This window comes from Tachypleus tridentatus, chromosome 10 (assembly GCF_004210375.1).
Source record: "Tachypleus tridentatus isolate NWPU-2018 chromosome 10, ASM421037v1, whole genome shotgun sequence".
Taxonomy (NCBI): domain Eukaryota; kingdom Metazoa; phylum Arthropoda; class Merostomata; order Xiphosura; family Limulidae; genus Tachypleus; species Tachypleus tridentatus.
The window spans coordinates 177,973,529-177,999,641 of NC_134834.1; the positions used below are offsets into that span (position 1 = coordinate 177,973,529).

At 33.5% G+C, this 26,113-nt stretch overlaps 1 pseudogene; it reads right to left on the minus strand.

Moving 5' to 3' along the window:
* Positions 1-19,818: 19,818 nt before the first annotated feature.
* Positions 19,819-23,898, minus strand: LOC143228274 (dimethylaniline monooxygenase [N-oxide-forming] 2 pseudogene; annotated as a pseudogene).
* Between the last annotated feature and the right edge of the window lie 2,215 nt (positions 23,899-26,113).

Consider the following 26,113-nt stretch of genomic DNA (forward strand, 5'->3'; position numbering starts at 1 on the left):
GGGCTAGGAACGTCGTCTGTTCTATGGTGACTTAAACTTATCACCAATCAGATCAGTTTGTTTCTTGTACTTCGTTAGAATGTCTTCTTTGTGTCTCATGTGAGCTCCGAAATGAGGAAATTTCTGTACATATAAAACCAGCGTTAAACACTATATCTTTTATGATAGTACACCACAAATTATCTAACTTTACATACAATAATACTGAGAGTGAAGAGGCTCAAACCCGTGACTAAACATCAGACAAGTATCTGAACCGGCTAAATCAAATGCTATTTGAAGAAATTTCATGGTGTTCTAAAAAAAAACCGTGCGTTTGCAGCTATATAATATAACATATCAAACAGTGTACCTTGATATCACCTGAATTGAAGTTCAAGTAATTTTATTTTAGTTTATATATGATATAAATACATTCGTAAGGTTAATAAATTCCCATGATATTTATAATACACGAAACTGGGTGAACAAGTTTCAGTACTGCAGTGTTTCTCAGTGAAGGTAGTTACTTGCGTGCCACTTATTATTTTTTTTAATGAGTGAAGGAATAAGTTAAGGGACGAAATTTTATACACTGTATACTCACTAAAATGCTATTTGTGTTGTAGTAATTACTTATTTTCTTTAAAAAAATTTATGAAAACGAGCCATTTTGCAATATTGCACATTTGATTGTATGTCTTCGTCAGCGCCCCTCCCTTCAGGAAACGCTGTTCTTACACTTTGTACATCACATTTTGACATTAAAAGAAGTATTTTGTAAGTGTTTGATGCTTGGACATTTTGAAACAAGTTGAAGAACTTTCTTCTACTTTCTATAACCACAAGTATACAAGAAATCTCCTAGAAGTCAGAACCTGAATGAACTGTTTATGTTCATTAGTTTTATTCGCTTTGTTATAAGATTTTCAATCGTTGAAAACAAGATAAAAGCATTTAAAAAAAATTGACGTCATTAAAAAGTCTTTCGACTCTAACAGTAGAAATGAACCCACTTACCGTGTCAAATTAGTCAGTCTTTTCTGAGAAACGTAAGAGGTATTTATGTTTTACTTTACTTCATTTCAACATCGGATTTTCAACAACTTAAAGGTTAGCATGGTTTGTGTTTGGACCCTTAATGAGGAGTTGGTGAGGTTTAAGAATGAAATATGTTAACCTTAAATATGGCTTTAGGTAGAATACATATAGGCTTTCCTTTTTGGTGACAAGGCGTCGCTGAAAGTTCCATTTCATCGTTGTTTCCAAACTTTTTTAAGTACATGTTCCCATTTAGTTATGTGACATAGTCATCAATGATGGTGAAGTCTTGGTTCTGTAAAGCGCTGGAGACCTTTTTTGTTTTCAAGCCACAAAAACAAACAACATTGTAAAACTGTAAGTACTTATCACATTGGAATATCACATAATATCAATAAATTTCAAGAAATAATTTTGATCATCAGAATAATACCTTATGAATTACAATATTTTTTAACATTATGAAGCAAGCGAATCCATATTTCTCATACTAATCACCAATTAAGGTTCTTGTTGGTAGACTTACAATACGTCCCGGTGTCCAGTCCGGTTTACTGATTAACAGTCCTGGTTAACACTGAATTGTCTTGGAATGTCCCAGATTTTGATGAAAAGGCATAAACTCCAAGAAGGATGAACGGGAAATGTTAAAATCTGTGTAGAGTTCTGACTTAGTGTTGACAAAAAATAACTTTTAAGTTTTCATTTTATTAGTTGATGAGTGGTGTGAGCCATAGTGCTGTAACATGCCAATTTTCAAAGGTATTACATCAGACGAAATTCACAAACAGCTTATACTGAACATGTACAAATATAATTATTCATTAGTGGGCTGCTTTTGGCGGTACGTGTGTAACGGCAGCTGCACAAGCGGCGAGCGGCAACACATGCAAAAATTCCTTTAAGCAGGTGTTTGTGCTTTGTAATTGCTTTATTAATTATATTAGTCATAGGTACATGCTGAATAATTTTCGTTCTTTTATTTTAGAAATTAATCCCAGTCATAATGTCCAAATCTGGTAAAAGAAAGTTCACTTTCAACAGTGAATTGAAAAAATAATATAAAAAATCTTAAAAAGTTTAAACATACAGCTAGTCTTTCAGTCGCTGTTAAAAGCTCAAGAGTTCATGTGTTCTTAAAAAAATTTGTGTCTGAAGAGAGTGACTTGTTAATAGTTACCAAATAAGCAAAGGCTGTTTTAAAGCTTATTGCTCTTCCAAACTGATAGAAAAGTTACTTGAACCAAAGTTCAGTTCTGCCAGAACGAAAAATGAACTGTTATTTAAAGCAATTGTTCCTTTAGCAACAGAGGATTGAAGAGAGAATTAATGAATGTCCAATTCGTTTCACTTACAGCAGATGTTTCAAATCGAAAAGATGCCAAAATAATATCTGTCAGGTGCGATATTTTATGCCAGTGGACGGAGTGCAAGTAAAAGCTTTTGACTTTCAGTGACATGAGAAGTTTTGACGAATTAATTTGTATCCACTTTAAAAAAAACATGGTTTATCCAAAAAAATGTTGCTTATTGTTGTGAACTGCAAAACAAATTTTGGAGATGTGGAGAGAAAGGGGAAAAACATTGTATATAGTAGATTGAAGAAGGAACTTGGCAGAAATATTGTGGGTGTTGGTTGTGGTACTCATATTGTACATAAGTGTCTCCAAGCTGCAGTTGATGTCCTTCCTATTGAAGTTGAGAGATTTCTCCAAATTTATGAAGGATTCAAGTGATATTTTTGTTCATAAAAATAGTGGCCTTTGTTGATGAAAAGATTTCTTGAGAGTAAATGTGGATAAATGTATCCATGGTTTGTTCATAGACAACTATATTGCTCAACAAAATGATTTTAGCCATGGAAAAAACAAAATCAACTACAAATAATATTGCTGCAGAACTTAGTAAGTTGAAACCCAACCTGAAAAAAAGAAGAGATTATAACTTTATTCCCCTTGGTGCAAAAAAAAAAAAAAAAACAATCAGTGTGCTAGAGGAAGAGGGAGGATGACAGGCAGACTTGATTAGGAAGGAATTTACCAGTTCTTATGATTGCTGCCTGTCTTTTATTGAACTGTGAGAAAACAGTTTTGGTGATGGGAAATACTTTGCTTGGATAAAACACAGTGTTTTATGTGGTCTGAAAGAATCAATAAAACGCTTGGAAATGCTGTAATAAATATTGATGATCTGTTTGATGAAGTTGTTCTTGTCAAATCTCTCTGGTCATCAAAATGTGACGAATAGAAAGCAAAAGAAATAGGTTGCAAAGAAAAATGGTTAGAACTTTTCAACCACTTCAATGATCAAAGTATTTCTGTACATAATCTCAGGCAAGTTATGGAGTACATTTTTTATTTACCAGGAACGTCGGACCCTGTTGAAAGAGAATTTTAGGTGATGAATAGCATTTGGTCTCAAGAAAGAGGTCTAATGAATGAATCACCAGTAAAAGTAATGTTGCATTGTAAACTCAATATTGACTTGAGTTGGAGTGAGTTCTTTGAAAAGTAACAACTAATAGGTTTTTGCAGAAAGTTCATTCAAGTGAAAATATGTGAATCTTTACAAAAAAGTGTTTTTTGAAACATTTATGAAATTTTGATGTTCCTTGCCTTGCTGAATTCAAATAAATATTAGAGATATAAACTACCAGTATTCCTATTTTTGTGTGGGCCAGGCATGGCCAAGTGTGTTAAGGCGTTCGACTCGTAATACGAGGGTTTAGGGTGCGAATACCTGTCGCACCAAACATGCTCGCCCTTTAAGCCGTGGGTCAATTCCACTATTTGTTGGTAAAGAGTTGTGATGACCAGTTGCCTTTCCTCTCGTCTTACACTGCTAAATTAGGGACGGCTAGCACAGATAGTTTTCGAGTAGCTTTACTCAAAACAAACAAACGAACAAATCCTCTTTTTGTGGCAGCATTAAAGCTTAAGTGAAGTTAGGTTATAAAAGCACTTCCTTATTATACCAGTGCTGGTATCTATAATAAAAATTGAAAACTGTCCCGGTTTGAGGTTTGGAAATTAAGGTGAGCCTACATGTAGGGCAAATAATTATTTTTATATTTTATAAGACAAACAATCGTAAAATGTTTTATCCACTCGAGTAAAATAGATCTAAGTAGAAAGAGTAATGATTTCTGAACATAAGGTTCCAAAAAAATGAAACTTCTTACTTGGAGCACTGTAGCTCCGCAATGAAGAAACTGTAGACCTACTTCAGCAAAATCTATACCCCCTGTAGCTAAGATTGAAACTCAGGTAAAGCCTTAGCTATAGCCGACAGTATTCGAAGAGCAATCGGGCGAATGGCATTTCCTTATACTCCCCCATAGGATGTCCTATTTTCTATTCCCATGACTGGCCATCCAGTACCATCTCCTGTCAGACCCATAAGACCTGACATTGAATTTATTACTGTTACCCCATCTGCTTTGCATAGAAAGAGAGAGAAGGAGAATAAAATAAGTTTTCTCTCCAGTGTAGAAGTTACCTGAGTTCCCTCAAGGAGTCCCCAGTTTTAAAAACTCATACGTGTTTGTGTTTTTCTTATAGCAAAGCCACATAGGGCTATCTGCTCAGCCCACCGAGGGGAATCGAACCCCTGATTTTAGCGTTGTAAATCCGGAGACATACCGCTGTACTAGCGGGGGGCAAAAGCTCATACCACTGTACAGTAGTTCATTGTCTACATGACAGTCATCACGAGAATCATTATCTACTCCTTAGAATAGAACACGACATAACATACGAACTTCAAAAGTAAAAAATAAACATATTTCTTAATGTTAATTGTAGGTTTATTTACTCTTGAAACTAAACACTTTTGAAAACCCTGCGGAGGTACATATAGTGCACACACAAAATGTAACAAAAACCGATATTTATTATACTGAATAGAAGCAGTCTTTTTCGTATTCAATACCGAGCTTATGTATTACAGCTGTAAATTGGTGTACAATAAATTTATTAATTTATTTTCTTACACCATATGACGAAATACGTCTTTAAAATTGTATAAATATTATTGTATTGTTTAGGATATGAAATAATTAGTAAGTACATATTAACATATGTCATTAGAAAAATATCTTTTGACAATAATGAGATGTTATTAATCTGTGAGAAAATTTGATTTATCTTTCTCTGCTATCGTTTGTTTGTTAAAAAATATATGACGCTGAAACACAGTGCGTTGTATATAATGCTTAGTATTCCAATGACAATACAACACTTCAAAACTGAACATTGATAATTTGATATTACTGGATTTAACTTTGCATTTTATTTTTTCTGCACATGTTTAGTTAGATAATGATGGATTGTGACCTTCTATATTTTCATGTCTATTCAAAATCCTATTGTGGTGTATCACAATCCTAGGCTACTTATAGCAATAATCACTCTCGTAATAAATAATTAGTAGAATAGTTTGTATACATCTCAATACCACAACAATATTTAGGTATCACTTACACTAGAAGGAAGAATGGCCATATGAGTACAAGCTTTATGAAACGCCATGTAGTTTGGAACTTTAGTCCATGATTGGTCATATCATTTATGAGGGATATTAAATTAATGTAAAACACATGTATAAAAACAAGCAGAAATAATATTTCTGTACATAACGAGAAAAAACCAGATGGTAACATATGGTAGTTTCAAATAGTACATTCCTATCTTTTCTTATCTCAAGCTTTTATAGTCCGAAACTTTTAAAATTAAACTGAAATGAACGAATTTTAGTAATTGACTTGTATAGTCATAGTTTCCATTAATTACCTCTATAAACGAAACGCATTGCGTCACAACACTTACATAAGAACAACCTTATTGAAAAGTTTGAAGAAATGGTTCAGGTCCAGTTTTCACCATCTATGAAATCATTGGCAGATAAATATGCTTCACTTCGTCACCACAGTGAAGTACATGTGCAGACAGGAATTTTCTGCCAGTGTGTCTACTACTACTGTGTTACTGAGGCACTAAGGCGCTTAAGAAAAACCCACAACTCTATTTCCATGTGCTGCTACACAAGCAGCCAGTTGGAGACAAATTATTTCGCAGAACCGTGATGCACTGTGGGTTTATTCCAAAGCTCACTGACAATCAAATCCCTGATATTAACTTGTTATTTAATAAAGTGCTGTGGATTTTCGACCACTGAAATATACAAACTGTCCCAATGCTGTCCCTAAATCCAACCATTTTAGAAGGCAAACCACTTGAAACATTTGACGAAATATCCTGTTCCACTTTCAGCATTCCAAGAACCATTAGCAGGTTAACTTGCTTTATTTCGCCACTATTGATAAAATATGGATCATTGTCTTCAGCATTTCTAGATCCATATAACTGAGATATTGTCACTACTTAAAGTACACCATTCTTATCTTTATGAGTTTGGAGACCTGCATTCTCTACTCCTGTGATATGTAGAGTTATATGTTATATATGCATTGCCTGTTCATTGGAACTGCTAGACATAGTAACACAGGGTTGTCCATATGCTTTATTGGCCTGGAAGGTCCTAAGATCTGTAAGATAACGCTGAGATGATGACTACTTTACCTGTTAAAGTTGTGGATCATTGAGAGAGAATTAAGGATTCAATGACAAAAAAAAGGAACATTATCTTACACTGACCTTTATACAGTTTTTGTTTCATTAACTGGTACCCTCAACTAGTCTTTTCAGTTGTCCAGTAGGCTAGTTCCCCTATAAAAAGTTATGTCATAAGCTTGATATGTCCACAGCAAATTTAAATTCGTTTAAATATACTGCTTGAAAAATATATCTTATTATATATTTGTCCTAACTAAATTTATGTATGAAAAACATATTTGTTAGTCTTTTACTGTATTTTTTGAGCTTGCGTGAAAAGTTTGAAGCAACTGAATCGAAACTCAACTCATTCAAGGAAAATACAACTCAAGGTACCCTATATAAGGCTGTCACGTGAAACTATGCATTCCTCATTAATTCTCGAAACAAACACCAAGATGGATCTTTTGCGGTTCGTTTTGTCAGTGTGTACCTTCATCTTGTGTATTGAAGTAGTCACGCGCTTCTGATAGAGAATAAGTTAGTCAGGGCAGTACAGATTCTGGAGGATGGCCAAACCTAGAGGAGGGTGGTGTCACCAAGCCTCATCAGTCGACTTTGAGGACGATTCCAGGAAAGGAAGTATTAGGGCAGAAGACCAGGTAAAGGCCGTCATCGCTGCATAACAGTCAGAAGAGACCGCTACATTATGACAACCGCTATCCAGGACAGGTTAGCTACTCCTCGGTCACTGCGAAATGACCTTCAGCTTTCCACTGGAACCCGTGTGTCGACCGAAACAGTTCGAAATTGTCTGCAGGAAAGACGCCTTAGGATCAGACGACCGGCAAAAGGGTTTTTCTGACAGCGCGACACCATGCAGAGAGGTTGGAGTTTGCTCGTCAGGACCTAGACTGGGAACTTCGTCAATGGTCCACCGTGCTGTGGACATACGCGAAAAGGCTCATTATGTCTCGTGATGGTGAACGTGCTAAAGCGAGGAGACGCCGAGAAGAGCGATTTTCCTCCAGTAACATTATGCAAGTCAACGCTTATGGAAGAGGTTCTGTGATTATCTGGGCAGCCATATGCTTGGTTCGCAGCCCGGACTTACTTATACTCGACAGGTGTATTCTAAACGCACGACGATATAGAGACGAAATTCTAGAAACCCTTGTGAGGCCTTTTGCCGTTGCTGTCGGCGACGGGTTCATTTTCACGCAGGTTAACGAGCGAGCCCACGTCGCCAGGCTGTGCATCGACTTCCTTAACGAAAAAGGAATAAGACTTTTGTGTGGCCCGCCAGATCTCCATATTTAAATCAAATTGAATATTTCCAGGACATGTTGTCGAGGCATGTTAGTGGACTGCCATACCCCAAAAGAACTTCGATAGACTGATTTGAAGTGTGCCAAATCGGTGTCAGGAGCGTATCACAGCACCAGGAGGTCACACAAGATATTGAATGTTTCGGACATTTCTTGAATAAACACATGTAAACTGTTTAAAGTATTGTTTCATATGGGGTATCAGTGTTGGTAATATTGGTTATTTTAAACATTTTATTTCTCCATATTTTACTGTTCATCACACATTAAAAAATGAATACAGATGGATCTGAAATGAGGGAAATTACTAAAAATATAAAAGTATTATCGCATTTTGAACACTGAGATTAATTATATATGTAATCGCACTTGTTCCTTTAAATTTTGTGAGCAGTGTATAACGTACTCAATTTCGTGTAATAATACAACAAATACAGTTGTTGTGTGAAGGCGTTGTATTAATTTTTATTTTTGCTAATAATATCAATTGAAGCATTTGAGAAACCTTTAAAATTTATCTGAGATATTAATATACTTTAAAACGTCGTTAGAATGTGTTTCTGTTTCACCATATACAAAAGTTATTAAATTATCTCAGTTTATTAACGGATAGTGTGTGAAGATCATAAAATGTGGGCATATAATAAAAATATCTTCCCATTCTTATGGAACGGAACTTATTAAGGAGAATAGTAACAGTTTTGATTATGGTTTAGAAGTTGCTAGAAAATGTGTTTTTGTTAATATCATTGTTTAAAACCTTTCATCTTACTTCTTTCAAGTTGGGATGTTCACTATATTGTGGTTGTATTTGATTAGTGTTTAATAATTTAGTCAAGTGGTACATTATGTATTCCCCAGTAAATCGATGGGTTTCGATACCTATGATGGGCAGAGTACAGGTAGTCCATTGTGTTGCTTTTTGCTTATTTCAAATCAAACAAGCCCCCATGACAAAGTAGTATGTCTGTGGACTCTCACCGCTATAAACTGGGTTTCGATATCCGAGATGATCAAATCACAGTTAATCGATTGTGTAGCTTTGTGTTTAATTCTAAACATATAACCAAACAAATGCATTTATCAAGTTGAAGTAGTTTATTCATGTGATTAAAAATGATGAAAATAGGTAAGATATGTATATTGTAGAAATCTACGTATATTATCTCCTACCCCAAGTATTATTCATTTGTAATATAATGGAAGGGAAAAATGCTCGTTTAAACTCACCTTCGCTAACAGCTTTCGCGATAGAGACAGTCTTACTGACGATAGCTGTGAGTTACGCAAAAATTGGAATTTGAAAAGTTCTTGAACCTTCGAACATATATTTCGAATAGATTCATGATTCTAAAAGAACAATAACAATATTACTCTTATGTAGGTTTGTATAAGAAAGTTTTTTTGTATTTTCACACCGTAGCAATATAATCGTTATGAAACAACTTATTACATCAAGAAGGTGTGTAAATATGTAAAGAGTATTCAGAGTTGTGTCAAAATCGTAATTACATTAACTGATATTAAGAAGGTTGAGAAGACATGTGTCACAATGGAAATGGTTTATTTTGGATAGAACCAATTTGTCTTTCGTAATGGTAACTTTCCATTCCTTGTTGTCACCAAGTAAGGATAAAGCCTGACAAGCTGTTGGCAGGCGTTGTTAACTACGATACCACTAAAATCTTTAACCAAAAAATTAAACAGTGCTCTGAAGGGAAAGGAAGGTTTTAGTTTACCGTATTCTACTACAAAAATAGTATCTTTAGTTTTAGTAATTTGGAAGAGCTCAAAAATGTTCTACAGCGAGTGGACAAAAGAAGCCTCTTCTATCCCGAAAATGTTGTTAATTGGTGATATCTTTTATTAAATAACAGAATAAGTAAACTGCTGGCCGAAGTCTTAAGGCCAATGAAGATAAAGAAAAAATATGTATTTTGCGTTGTGAGACTCAACCCCTTGGAAGATGAAAATGAAATAGGGTAAATAAAAAAAAATTTAGCATTTAATAGGGAAAATGTGAACACTATGAAATGAGCTTAAATAATTGCTGGTCAAAAGTTTAAGACCATACCAAAAAGAAGTCCTAAACAGGACAGGAAATGCCCAAAAAGAGGTCTCAGTAGTGAGTTGTACGGCAGTCATTGCGAATAACTGCAAATATTCGCTTTGGCATGGTCGTTATAAACGTTTGAAGAAGGCTGGCTGGAATGTTATTCCAAGTGGTGAAGATGGCTTCAAGAAGATCATGCACTGTTTGGAATTGACGTCCATTTCTATAGACTTCACTTGCCACCCACCCCCAAACATTTTCAGTGGTGTACAGTTCTGGCGAACTCGTCGGATGGTCCAAAAGAATCACGTTATTCGCCATGATAAAGTCCTTTGTCCCAGGAAATTGTGGATTGTAGCGTTGTCCTGCTGAAAGATCCAGTCATTTCCACACAAGTGATTGCCTTCAGTCAATAAGGATGCTCTCTGCAACATACCAATGTAGCCAGCTGCTGTTTGACGCACCTGTATAACCTGGGGCTCTATTGTTCCATGGAAGGAGAAAGCACTCCAGATCATGATGGAATCTCCTCCACTGTGATGTGTAGAAAATGTCTCCGGTGGGATATTTTTATCATGCCAGTAACGTTAGAAGCCATATGGACCAAACAGGTTACTTTTTGTCTCATCAGAGAACAAAACATTCGTTCACTTTTCTACATCCCATGTTTAGTGCTTCTGAGCAAAGTTTAACCGACTTGTTTCGTGGTGTGGAACGAGGCGTCGCCATGGAAGATTTTTATGGTTTTTTAAAGACTTTCTTTCGTAAATGCCGTCTTATTTTCTTGAGATGGATTCTTCGTCCGTAAGGGCCTTAATCTGGTTCGACGATCGAATGGTGTTTTACCGAAAAGCCCGTCGAATCTTACTACTCAACGCCGGCGAAATCTTCTTGGGCTGACCGCTTGAAATTCTCGTTCCGTCAGGGTCTTTTAATAAATTTGCAACAGCAGTTTTACTACGCTCAGTATCACCAGCAATGGCACGTTGATGAAAGACCTTGCTTTGACAGCTCGACAATTCTGTTACGTTCAAACTTTGTCAACGTTTTAGCTTTTGCATGTTTTTAACCAATGTAACACAGGAAATGCCAGTGGGAAATGTTGACAACGTTACTGCTTGAATACAAATGAATAAATTTCGTAACGTGTTTACCGATTAACGCTTTGTTTCAGTTTGGTCTTAAACTTTTGACCAGCTAGTATTAAGGCTAATTTCATAGTGTTCACATTTTTTCCATTAAATTCTAAAAAGTGTTTTATTTTTATTTTCCCTTTTCTTATTTTCATCTTTCGAAGCTTTACTCAAGTTAGTGGTTGTGTCTCACAACGCAAAATGGATGTTTTTTCTTTATACTCATTGGCCTTAAGATTTTGGCCAGCAGTGTATGTAAAACTATATCTTTTTTAGAACGTGCTCAACGGAATTTTTTCAAATATGATATAAAATCTCAATTTTAACTCTGGTTTTGATAAATACCTGAATTTTCGTAATTTTAGTTACATTTTCTGATAAAAGGTGTCATGCACCTGCCGTAAGTTTTATATCTTTTTATTCCAGTTAGACTACAAAATGATCAGGTGATATTTATGGGCGTGTGCTTCGGGTTCTTGAATATTTCACGTTACAAGAATCAATGTTAAGAGCATTAAGAAACCTTAAAAAGGCTGTTTTGCTTTCTATAAGTTGGTAAAATACTTTTACTCAATTTATAAATAAATGAAACCGAAAACATTGAAATCACCTGCTTTACAGTTCCTTTAGAATATAGTACGTGAAGTGTGAAGTTTAGTATAGATTGTGAAAACACCTACTTAATTGAAGATATAATGTAGAAACAATATATTAGTTAAGTATATTTTATGTTTTCCTTGTTTTAATGAGTTTCGCGGAGAGCTACTTGAGAGAAAGCAGTTACTACCCACCGCCAACTCTTGAGCCAATTAGGGATATAGTGTAGAGACGATGTATCAGTTAAGTATATTGTAATGAAAAGTTAATTTAAGAATATATTGTGAAACGATACACTAGTTTGGGATATAATGTGAAAAAGATGCATAAGTTAAGATGTAGCGTGGAAACGATACTTAAGGAAATAGTGTGGAAATTAGATATTAAATAAAAATATAGGGTGAAAATTATATATTATTTGAGTGTATAATGGGAAAACGGCATATATATAAAACGGCATATATATATACATATACATATAACGTATGTGTTTAATGTGAAAACAATATAAAAATGGAATGCGAAATCGTACTATAGTTAAGTAATAACATTGAACAAAAATAAATTAAACGTTGTTAAAATAGTTTTAACTTTCAAAACGATCGATCACTTTCTTGATTGAAGATACTTAATTAAATAATATGCTATCAAATATCTGTAAATTAGATATATTGATGACTAGTAAAATGTCACTTCATAATACTTAGTAATGCGTGGTTAATTGATAATAACAGTTGATTAGTAATTAACTGGAATAGAAGCATGATTTTGGCTCTTGCCAGACATCATAATTAGATTTATAATTTACAATGTTGTGCATGAACCAACGTTTACTTCAGGATAGCATTTTGTTATCACAAAGAATTAGACGTATTTTACCATTACTAAACATCTGATTTTGGTATAAAACCTGGTTGGTGTTGTCATCTTATATAATTACTTCTTTTACTTCAGGATAGCATTTTTTTATCACAATGATTTAGACTATCTCATCATTATTAAAATGTTGATTTTGTTGCCATCTTATATATTATGCACAGCTGTATAAAACATTTCTTCAATAGCTCAAGTAAGACGTTTTTATACTTAAAATATCTCTAAAGTTTATATGTAACATTTCTTACTGAAATGTTCCTTTCTGTGACAGACACAAGTTCATTTAAAATGATATAATGTAGAACAATTAATCCTCACCTCTGTCATTTTTGTGAACATAACCCAGTTGTCTTTGTTGAAGGTACAGGTTATGCTAGCTGACACCAGCATAAGTTTTTCAAGTTTGACACTAGAAAAATCTGAACAAATCTTATATGATCGAACGTTTTGAAAATCATTCAAAGACAAATGTAATCCAGAATGTTGAGATATTTCCGAGTGATTTATAAGTAACTGACTTTTTGCATTTAAATTGTTATTAATGTATAATAGAAAACCTTATTAAAATTACTATTTGTATCAAAGGGAAAGGATAGCCAGCCGTAGTTAACGTGTCTTACATTTTCCTTCCATTTGCTGGTACATTAAAGTCATATGTTTTTCTGTACTTATAACATACACATAAAAAACAAAAATACTTAAGTGATACATTAGTCTGTTACCAGTGTACAAACAGTAAAATCTTAGTTGTACCGGAATCTCTGAAAAATTAGTCTATGTCAGAATCTTTTATGGAATAAGATATTTAATTTTCAAATTATCATATTTTTACCACTGTAGTTATTTTAGATATCCAATAACAAAGCTTTAGAAAAGTATTATTGATTTTTGAACATTTTCTGACAGCAATGTAATAAGAGTTCAATATGAAATTTTATTTTACACTCTATAGTGTTAAGGTTTAGCTCTCCATTCTACCATCTTTGAAAAAAATTGCTGTGATCTAGTAACTTGTCCTCAAATAATAGAAGAGAATGTTTGTCTCCGGAGAAACACCTATTCAAGACTTCCTCCTAAACGTAAGTTCTGTCAGTTTGAATAAACAATCAAAACAGTGTAAATAAGATTATAGAGTTTTATCGTCAGCTATTTGTGAGTTTATCCCTGCATAAAAGGAAAGAAACTATTATCAAGTAGATGGGCGAACATGAGAAACACAAAAAATTATACTTCACATATACACAAAACTGGGAATTGTGATATTCATCACAGAAACATTTTAATGAGTATTTTATCATAAAAATACAGTGGGAAAATCTCAATCAACGTTATAAGTTTCTTTTCTATATAAATATTCTTATAAGAATAATATTTATTGATTTATTGTCGTATCTGCAGATGACCCCGCAATGCTGGTGGTATTTTCATCAGGCAAGAACCCTCGTAATAGAATATTTAGCGTTTACTACCTAAAACGTATAATCTTACCTTCTGTCTTTGAAGGTAAATATATTGATATTGTGGACTATTTACTTGCTAGTAAATGACTTTACTCGACTTCTTTTGTTAGTCTGAAGATGACCTAGTAAGGTCGAAAGGTTGTTCTGTCCTTTTTAAGAAAAGTGTTGATACCCATGCCAGCCGTTTAAAATACATTTTTACTAGGCTTAATAATTAGCATAAAGCAGTTTTCTAGCGTCATCTATGAACACATTGCAGCATGAATAATGAGATTAAGTGCAACATTTAATGTTTGTCTAGGCATCTGTGTAAATTAAAAAATTAAATTATATAAATTATAGAACAACGTTTCAATCTTCTTAGATCATATTCAGGTTGATAAAGAAAGTTTTCAACTGAACATTTCCGGCCACATGTCTCAGGGACCAGAAAGAGAACATGTGCGGCTGCGCTTGTTTGGTTTATTAATATGTTGAGTTTTTGTTGTTTTTATGTGCTGTGTCCCAGAGAATGTATAGTCCAGTATTGGTGATATTTCTGTGGATTTCCGTTTTGAATTGTGTATCAGCTCTTGTGATCTAGAGGTTAAGAAATGGTATTTTGTCAGTTTTTTTGTGTTCATAGGTGAACTTAATGTTGGGATATATGGAGTAAACGTGGTTGAAGAAACTAATTTTGTGTTCTGCAGATGTGAATTCAACAATTGTATCGCCAACATAACTGTACCAATATAGTGGTGGGTGCAAAGCTGAATTTCTGACTATAGATTCAATCTGTGTCATGAAAATGTCAGCCAGAACCGGTGTCACCGGATTACCCAAACTTAAGCTATTTATTTGGTGATTGAACTTAAAATTAGTTTTGGTGGTAGTGAACTCTATAACAGTAGCTTATTGGTTTCTTGAGGTGTGTATTAATAGGTATTAACACTATTGACAAAAATAAGAGTTAGAGGGATCTCACTAAGATGTTTCATGAGAAAACCAATAAAGTTTATCTTATTAGCCGCAGTGACGTTGAGGCTAATTTTCAGTTCTACTTCAAGCAAATATGTTACACTGATTGGGAGTTATTGTAATTATTGCATCACCTTTTTACGCAATTTAAAATGAAAATGGTAAGAATAAGAGAAACAAATATAAATTTTATCAAGATACAAATGTTCTTCAGCTACGAAAATTGAATTTTCCTTACAGGATGGTTGCGCTTTGTAACTAGTGACCTTCAGATGTGGTGAGTGAGTAATTAATGAAAGTTTGATAGATAGGTATGCGAACCACTATGATACTTGACAATAAAAAATTCCAAGATAAGGATCCTGTTGACTTCCAAGGCTGTCACATTCCTGATTTAAAAATACGTATAATATCAATAATAAGAAATTAACACACAACACTCAAAACCTTTTCTTATCAGATAAAAAACTACCCTGAAGAATGATGCACTTAGAAGTTTTTTGTAAAATAATTCTCTCTCAGCTTTTATTTTTAATTCAAGTTTAACATATCTTAATATTTACTTATTCAATGAAATGTTCCTCTCCTACTGACTCAGTGGTAAAGCTTTAGTGTCTATAACATTAAAATTCGAGGTTCGATTTCTTCCATGGTTTCTACACAGATATCCCCTTATACGTCTTCGCGCTTAATAAAAAACAATGAAACTTGAAAACGTACTAGTGGAAGTCGTAACATGCATTACGCTTGTAACCATGTGTTATCTTAAGGGAAAATTATTGCTTTGCAATCTTTGTTAGTTTGCTGTTATGTACAAAACTGTGCAACAGACTGCTGTGCTGTGGTTTCCATGTGTATGGAAACACTGAATTATAAGCTTTCAGAATTGTCGTTGACACGATTGGGAGTAGTTTAGGTTTCTGACAATTATTATAATAAAGTTTGTATTTTTAACAAAACAACTTTGGGCTATCTGCCGATTCCACAGAAGTGATCTGACCAATAATTTTAGTGTTTTACCGCTGTTCTACCGGAGGACTATTACAATATTAAAATATATTTATAATTGCCACGCTATAGACTAATTGTCACTGAAAATGGTCCACTATTGCTATTGAAAAATGTTTTTATTTTAGTTTTCGATGTTAAAAAGATTTGCTTATCAAACATTTTTATTTACATTTTTTAGGACGAATCTCTGACGTTGAGGTCACTAACATTTCCAGCAGAGACACCTACAGCGTCTTATTAACATTATTTGTATTATTTCATTTTTTTGTTTTTATCATCAATAGTAACCGGTCATAGCTTTTATGTTACTAGTAAACAGTGGCAGACTTTTAACACTCATCGATGTTTTCTAAGGTTCATTCTGTCAAACATCATCTGTGAATCCAATCATTTACAATGAAGCTTGCGCTTGTAGACTAACCTTGGGTGATTCAATTAGAATACTCATTGTGAGCTTCTCACAGAACCGTTAGCACGAGATTAATTTTCATGTTATCATCCAATTTTAACGTTTGTTAATGGTGTGGTGTGGTTTTTTCGTATAGTAAAGCCAAAAAGGGCTATCTGTTCAGCCCATCGAAAGGAATCAAACCCCTGCTTTAAGCGTTGAAAATCCCGAGACATACCGTTGTACTAGCGGGGGGCGCAACGTTTGTTAAAAGTCATCAATATTCAGCAGACAGCTCAATGTTACAAAAGAGAAAACACAAACACACACAAATCGTTACTACCGCGAGATAAATTATGAGGCTCTTATGAATAATGAAAGAAATAAAATAGTCACACATCATAAGTATGGAAGAGTTTTAGATGTCTTGTTCAATTATCAAATTATTTATATGCACTAGTGCGTAAATACTGTCATAACGAAACGTACTTTAATTGAAGAAAAATCACTCAATTTTACGTTTAATGGAAAAAATTGTTTATTTGATATCTATGTAAGATATAATCCAATTATTAGATAAAAGTTTTAAGGGTATGATACATAAAAGCTAATGTTAAGTTCGAGTGTAAATTGATTAATAGTAAATATACATTTATATATTCCATATTTTAAAATAAAATACATGATTTATTCCACGTCTTTTAAATTACACAAGAAATATTCTCCTAAATCATCAAATATGAATATCACTTTGTCTGGAAAACCAGACAAAAAAGAAATGTACCAACATTTTGATAGAGTTTTTTTTTTTTTTTTTAGGAAGGTATTTTAAATCCAGTTTTAACATAAACTACACGAGGGCTATATGGGCTAGCTACCTCTAATTCAGCAGTGTAAGACAAAAGGAAATGAAACTAGTCATCACCACCCACCGCCAACTATTAGGCTACTCTTTTACTTTGTCTGGAAAACCAAATTTAGAAAAGAAATGTACCAACATTTTGAGAGAGTTTTTTTTCTTTGAGGAAGGTATTTTAAATCCAGTTTTAACATAAACTACACGAGGGATATATGCGATAGATACCTTAATTTAGCAGTGTAAGACTAGAGGAAATGAAACTCGTCACCGCTAACTATAAGGTTATTATTTTAGAAATGAATAGTGGGAATGACCGTCACATTATGACGCCCATCTGGCTGAAACGGCGATTATGTTTCGTGTGATGTTGACTCGAACACAAGTACCCAGATTACAAATCCAGTGCTTTAACAACCTGTTAATCCGGGCAGATTATAAAGTAAAAATAAGTTCTATGTGGGATGTGTTTCAGTTTAATCGAATGTCATGTGGTAAGTAATAAAATCTTAAAATCTGAAACAAACATTTAGGTCTGCAATTTTTTTATCTGTTTCGCAAATATCTTATTGTCATTAGTAGACGACAGTATTATAGCTTACTTTTCACCGTGGTTTCTTTCTCTATCTTTTATTTTCCTCTGAAACTTGAATTCAAAACCAAAACGAACTCGAACAATTTTCTAGTGAAATGTGCGAAACACTTTAGGAATTGAGGCTTTTAAAGAGAAAACCGTAAAACAGTTGTACCTTGGTCCATTTATAAGATAAAGTTACATCTGATGAAAGTATAAGTTTATCAAATTAGAAAATTATTAAAATAAGGCGTGTATCAAGTTTAAATGTAAACTAGAAAAAGAAACACACGCAAGGTTAACGAAATGTAAGTACATTCAACGAAAACTCGAGATATATGTTGAAGATATATTTCAACCTTGTTTACCCGAATTTACTCCAGCAACCTATATTTGATTACAGAAAATAGATGAGTGAGGAAATATTGGTACATTTTGGCCATTATTGTTCCTAAATATTATGCTATATTAATATGACAAAATAGCGTTTCTTGCGCCTGCCCCAGTATGAGGACCTTGAAGTCGAAATTGGTGAGGTAAACAAGGACCCCAAAAACACTTGCAAAAAATAATAGGATCGGTGAAAATTAATTTTAGCATGTTAGGCTTAACGTTGATTAGACTAGCGGTCTCATCCACAAGAGGTATCCAAACAGCCACAACAGTGTATCGAATGTTGTCCGGTAAGCGACGAGTTATCATGTCTATTTTCTTCTTGTAATTGGTTCAGTGCAATTCTTAAGTTTATAGAGTCACTAGTCTTACAGATATAAGATTCTAGATTCAAATGTGATGTAAAAACAAACCTAAAAACTTTTATTCCATAAATAAAATAGCTTGGACATCAAAACTAGATTTCAGTAAGTACGTTGTACGCAAGACTACATTTTCCGTATTTTTAAACATGCGTAAATTTAAGAATACAGTATATCTTTATACTATAAACACTCATGTAACTGTAAATTAATAATTATTAATGAACTTCTGAGTGAAAGCCAAAAAGAATGCCAGTGTCTTCTGCTGTTACCTTTTAAATAAAGGCTAATTTTCCAAACTACATGCTAAAATTGATTAAACTGCATAGTATTTTCTAAAGAAAACCTCTTTGCTGACAGTGAATTTCCAGTTAAAAGCACGTGTATGATAGCTACAATTTCATATCTGGAACGAAGAGCAAAACATTATATTTCTCTAAATATACTTTTATTTTCTCAAGATGTTGGTATACTAACGATTAGAATGCAACAGTATACTATAAAAAACAGGTTTTACAGGTACATTGGGAGGTTTGAAGTTGTCATTTACAATGAATCTTTTATGTCCAATGGTGGAAAGTGGCAGTAACCTGAGTTTATCTAAGATCCCTTTACATGGCTGGGTATTTTAAAGAAGCATTGGGATGTCTGAAAATACCATTAACAGCATGGGGGTGCAATTTATAAGTTAGTATGCTTTCCTCTTTGGAAACGATATTTACCAAATTAAAGAGAACTCAAATTAATTTCAATTTTAATGTTAGAGAATAGTCAATTTAAACCAAACGTCAGTTGTTAACTCATAGTTATTATCCTTGCTTTATATTATTTTGGTAAGCTTAAATCATAGTTTCTTTCAATGGATTCCAATTTCTTGTAAGTTTTCAGAATTGTTAACAAAGTGCCTATGTACATCTCTTAAAAACAAACACAAGCCATATATAAGAAAATATAGACTTATAGTAACAGAGCAACATACATTCTTTCAATGACAATATAGAGGTTTGAGTATGTTTTAATAAAAAAATATTCGAGCTTCACCAAGTCGTTACCATTCAAGTCACCAGGTCTGGTTTTCCTCGATCTGATGACTATACAGTGTAGTTTATTTGGAATCAGGCTCCGTAGTAACTATATGACGTCAACTCCTCCATGCTCAAGGACGATGGATTTTCAACGCCCGTTTCAAGAGCTTATTTGCACAAAAATACATTGTTGTTGAATTCCGCGACTTTACCAGTATATTAAAGAGAGAAATAGCATAAATATCTGTTTCATTCTCCAAATGATTAGGAGTTCTAATGGTTGACAATGAGGTATGACTGGATTTATCTTACTGAATATTTTATTCGTTTTCTGGCAGAGAGCCTATTTAGATGTGAGGTATATTGTTGAATTAGGTACTTGAATGGATATTACGACTGACTTTAGATTGATGAATTCTAATTCCTTTCAAGACTGAATTGGGTACGATGTTCTCGCGAGTCTTATTCTCGATGATGTTGGCACTCCATGATGATCCAAACCACCTTATTTTTTTAAATTTTATGGAGTGAAAGGAATATTCCCGTCTTATAAAATTTTAATCACTAGAGTATATCTTTATGATCTGAATAAATGAATATTTCTTGTCGAAAAAGGTTTTCACATGAGTTACTGATTTGCCAATTCAAATTCGTTTTTATATAACGTATTCAGCCCTTTGTTAGATTACGTAAGCCTTGATAGGCAATGATATTCAAGTGACAATATTTGAACAACTAAATAACCTAGTTTGTTTACATTGTATTTTGTTTGATAAAAATATTTTATAAGATATTTTTATAAGTTAGACAGTAAACAAATATGGCATGGTACTATTTTCTATATATTTGTTGAATTCTTGTATTTTAATGTTTCAAACACACATTTCGCAAATGTAAAACAATGTTACAATTGAACTTAGATATTGTCATATTGTTGCATTCTGATCTAACAAACTATAATACTACAGTCGTATCGTAGTACAAGTAATATAGAGCTGCAGTCCTACCTCACAAGTTGTAAAACGTATAGTCAATGTACGGCCTGAATAAGTAACTGTAACGTAAGCAGATATCACAAGTAGATTATCACGATTAGAATTTATATCACAGTGAGCTCTATTCTGAGGTTTAAAAGAAAGCAAAGTTCAAACTACTGTAGCTTATAATAGTTGTAAGCAAAATTAAAAAACTATAAAGCCATGTTGTTTCTCGAAGTACCAAGTACAAAATTACAACAGGAAGCTACAAATCAAACTGTGCAAATATAATACAAAGCTACAATACGGAGTGTATTCTCTTAAAAAGAGAAATAGCTTAGCGGTTATTGTGTTTGGCTGCCTATGTAGGGTCTAAGGTCCGAGATGTATTACCATTAAACAAATACCGCACTTACAGCTGTGGATATGTTATTAAAATGTCAGGCTATACATGAAGCCTTGGAGTATCTAACCTGGATATTTTCCGATGTGATTATAAAGTGACGGACTATACCTAAAACCTAGATACTTCTAGCCTTAACATTTAGCTCAAGTGCTAACAGAGTGTCATTGAAGTTAGAAACTACATTTCTTGACTAAAACACGAATATGGATATGAAACTTAGAAAGACTCAATTTTCAATATCTGTAACACGAATAAACAAGCACGGTTTACACAAAACTATAGTACACTGTAGTTCGCGTTGTTTTACTCTCGTATACTTATATAGATTAAGAGAATACAGTGATTAAAAGAGTAAATTAAGCCTAACCTCTTTAGTTATCTGACTTGTCTCCACAGTCACGTCTCCTGCAGAGCTTCCTGCACCAACAATCACCACCTTCTTGGCATCATACCCATCTGGTTTCTTGTAACTATGAGTGTGTAATACTTTGGCTTTGAATTTTGATATTTCTAGAAACGTGGGGATGTACGGAAATACGTGGGGACCAGTGCAAACCATCATTCCGTCAAATATTTCATCAAAATGAACATTGTTTTCAATGTCTCGAACAGTTAATTTCCACCGTCCCTTTTCGTCAAAATCGTGGTTTTGCTCTACTTTAAGAATTTCATGTCGAAACCTAATGTGTCGAACGAGATCAAATTTTTCAGCGTACATCTCAAAGTATTTAAGTAAGTAGCTATTATGCATATAAGTAAGAAAATCCTTTGGTGGCGGAAAATCACTAAAGGCACTCATTTCTTTTTCTTTGCTATTATTTTTTATCGTAGGCTTCATCACAGAGCCTACCTTCAACATCATCCTCTATGTAGCACGAAAGTACCCCTATCTGGTCTGTCTTTTCAAAGCACACCGGAAGCAGATCTTTTTCCACGCAATCCTTGATGGATGCGAGTCCACTGGATCCAGCTCCAGCTGTACAGATCCTTTTTCTTGCTTCCATTATTTACAAAGATGAAATTTCAATACTAGATGATTCCAACCTGTAATACAAGTAACCTATAAGATAAGTTAATATTTATTCTGTGCTATAAATAACTATAACGTATCACACAAGCTGTAAAATGAAACGTTAAAACAGTATTAAATATTTATTTCCTGGATATATTCTCAAAACCCAGGTATTCGGACTATTAAACGATTTTTCTCGATCGACTGTAATATATATAATCTGTTTTGTTATTCGATTATTTATTATGTTTATTGACAATTGATAGTTATTTCATTATTTGTTTAGGAAACTGCCGAAAATAAATTATGTTGAAAATGTTTAGTTTTAGTGTTTCGTCTTTATTTTTTCTTATAATTGCTTATTTTAGATCCTAAAATAAATTTAGTTTATGATTGTAGCGAAGTTGCCAGATTGGGGGAAAAAAAAATTGTATTTATAGGAAAAGTAAAACCACTATTTTAAAATGGGGATTCAGCTTAAAATGGGGAAATTGGTTTTCTGTGATTAAACTCTTAAAAGATATTTTAATTCCTTACCTACTTTCTAACAATACGTGACGTAGCAGTCAGTTGTATATACTTCAGTTTTAACTTTCACCCCGACGTTTGAAGTACATTAATAATTTTCTCTGTGTTTGGTTATTGTAAGCCTGAAATCTTATAAATGTATGCAACAAAACTGTTTTTCATAAAAACTATAATTCCTTGTTTGTTCTAGAAAATGTATACTCAGACAGTCTCCAAAATGAAATGAAAGTAGTTACAAAATAAAAAAAGGAAGACTCAAAATCGAACTTTAGTATTCTTAGGCCTTAATTTAATTTTTTTTTTGGGGACACCTAAACTTATCGAAATTTTTTTGTTTTGAGAAAATTCATGAAAATTTGTCTTCCAATTTTAAATTTTAATTCATATAAACGTAATTTTATGAAAAATATTTTTATTCCATAAATCGTATTATTTTTTAATATTTCAATGAAATTTTGCAAGTGGCTCGCGGACAACCGGTATATTCGTCGATCTCTGTCTGAAACTCGAGGGGCCTCAAAACACAAATGAAAATTAAACACAGCGTAAAGTACTATTTGAGGAGGCTGCAAAAGCTTCCAGCCAACAACAGGAATGCTGCACATGTTCAAGGACAACGATATCTTCTCTACAATTAACAGGAATGACCTGGAGTCTCTACTCCTAGAAACCTAAGTTTATAGAACCCCAGTAAAACATACATATATATACGTAATAACTTTCCACTAATAATCATATTTATTTACTCCTATTTTATGTATTTTTCAGTAATAGTTTACAACAAAATGTTTTTCTATTTTCATATTTGAACGATACCTTACATACAACCTCTTTATCTGTTCATTAAACATGTCCAATAAACTTACGTTTAGTTGTATTAAAGTTCAACGACACTAGAGCTCCAATAGTGAAAACAGCTTAAAATAGTGAAATTTTTATCGACCGCGAGGAGAATTTTGAGAGAAGCATCTGATGACCTTGGAATTTAGTTCTCATTATTGACACGTTGTAATATACGGAGCTACTAATATTTACACAAAGATGAGCAGGTCTTGTCTATGAATATATAAAGTTTGAGTGACATTTGTTCGCAAAGAGACAAGTCTTAATGAGAGAGAGTTTGATGAACTAGCTATGAAACTACCGAAAGGACAGAACGTTAATTTGCCAAAAAAAAAAAAGTGTCTAAGATATAAATAGAAGGGTAATTATGAGCGATAAAGTAAAAGTAACGACAGACTTACCCGGCCGTTTGAGGATAAACCTAATAAACGACTGTTTACCCTGCCTGATAACAACGAAAAGACTGAAGGAAACGAAGGTCACAACGTACACGTTATTCTGACACACATACTTTGATAGAACAAGGCTGATTATAGTCGTCACAAAAAGAGCTAATCTTATTGTAATATATGAATGGAGTTGTATTTTTCTTGAATTTTCGGACCACTGCAGTGCATGTTCTATGGTAAAACAAAACTAAAATTACACTTTGATACGGTCAGTTATTGCACTCTTAAAGTCATACACGCTGCTCGAACTATCACATACAGAAGCTGGTATCTGATGTTTGTAATTCTTAAATTAATTGGTTGTGGGTAGGCATAGCACGAATAACTTTATTATGTAAGTTTGCGCTTAAAAACAAACAATTAGATTCTTATATTTTAAATTTCTATGAAATGCTTGTTTTACTTCATTTCGGTGACTAAAAACGTTAAAATTTAGAGAAATGATTAAAGTATCATCATGCTCGTGATATGATAGTTTGCTGCTTTAGCAGTACGCTTGTGTATTAATTAAGTAGAAACTTGTGTAGAATCACCAAGTGAACGTAATGAAATCTTTGAAATTAAAAGAACAATGCGTGTCACTCCGTCAATATGTCAATGTGTGCTCGCTCACCTGGAAACCTAATACTGGTGTTGGCTAATTGTGAAGTTGTACTTTTACATTTATATGATTACAACGGGTATTTTATATGCGAGTGCAAACTGGAAAGTTTATAGCATTATCGTTAAAACTATTAGTCTTGTAAAATAAAGAAACGAGCAAGAGAACACATTAGGTTAATTCTTTATCTTTCTGTGGCTTATAAATAACGAAATAACATAACACCTTCTTAATATAAATTCCAACAGCCTCTAAACATCGAAAACCAGACTTAAAGTTGTTGTTTTGATCTAAGTCAGATAAAGCCCCGATCCAATCGTTGGCCGTTCCGATCAAGTCCTGAATTAAGTTTAAAATATTTATAAATTATTCTGTCGTGAGATAAACTACGACAAATGATCTATCTTTTGGAAAGTTGTGAGTTATGATTAAGCAGTGGTTTAGTTTACAAACAGTGTACCTAAAGAACAACTGATAACATGGTGTAAAACTATGCTTTGTATTTAAGCTTGAATAAAACAAGCCAGTTATTATCCAATTCATTCCACATAGCATTACTACAGAGATTTGTACGAACGCATTAGTGCAAACCTACAACATACGCATTCGCTCCAGATGTTAGATGTGCAAGTCTTTAAATTCACCACTGACCTACTGAGGTGCACGCAAGATCCAAGAACTTTTTACATAAAATAAGTGAACCAAAACTGACAATTATTTTAAAACTGTTTTTAACTATCTTGGTTCGTCAGATAGTGTCTCTTATTTCAACCAAGATTCTGAATTATGTTAAAACAGAAAAAAATATTTTTAAAGTCTATCGGCAGTGACATACAAAAAACGATGCTCGGCTTGGACAAGAAAATATTGATATTTTACATTTAGTTACAGCTTTGTTGTTATTTTTTATCACATAATCAGGCCCTCGATTCGTAATCAGAGGGTAGAGGTTCGATTCCCCGTCAAACGAATCATGCTCGCCCTTTCACATATGGATACGTTATAATGTTATGGTCAATCCCACAATTCTTTGGTAAAGAGTAGTCCTAGAGTTGGCGGTGGGTGGTGATGAGTCGCCGCATCCCCTCTTGCCTTACATTGGTAAATGAGAGATGATTAGCGCAAATAGTTCTCGTGCAGGTTTCGCTAAATTCAAAGTAAACAAACATCACAGAACGGCTATGTTAGAACTGGATTTAGAATTGCTTCCTCAAAAACAAATTCTCAAAGATATGTTTATGACATGGTTTATATACAATTAGAAGTTAGTGTTTTAAGTAGAATTAAGTAAAATAACAATAAATAAACCATTGTCAATCAAATTAAAAGTCTCGTTTCAATCGGTACTTTGATTTGTTGGATTAGTCCTACGGGCAGGGAACGTCGTCTGTTCTATGGTGACTAAAACTTATCACCAATCAGATCAGTTTGTTTCTTGTACTTCGTTAGAATGTCTTCTTTGTGTCTCATGTGAGCTCCGAAATGAGGAAATTTCTGTACATACAAAACCAGCGTTAAACACTATATCTTTTAGGATAGCACATCACAAATTATATAACTTTACATAGAAGAACACTGAGAGTGAAGAGGCTCAAACCCGTGACTAAACATCAGACAAGTATCTGAACAGGCTACAACCAATGCAATTTGAAGAAACTTCATGGTGTTCTCCAAAAAAACAGCGCGTTTGCAGTTATGTAATATAACATATC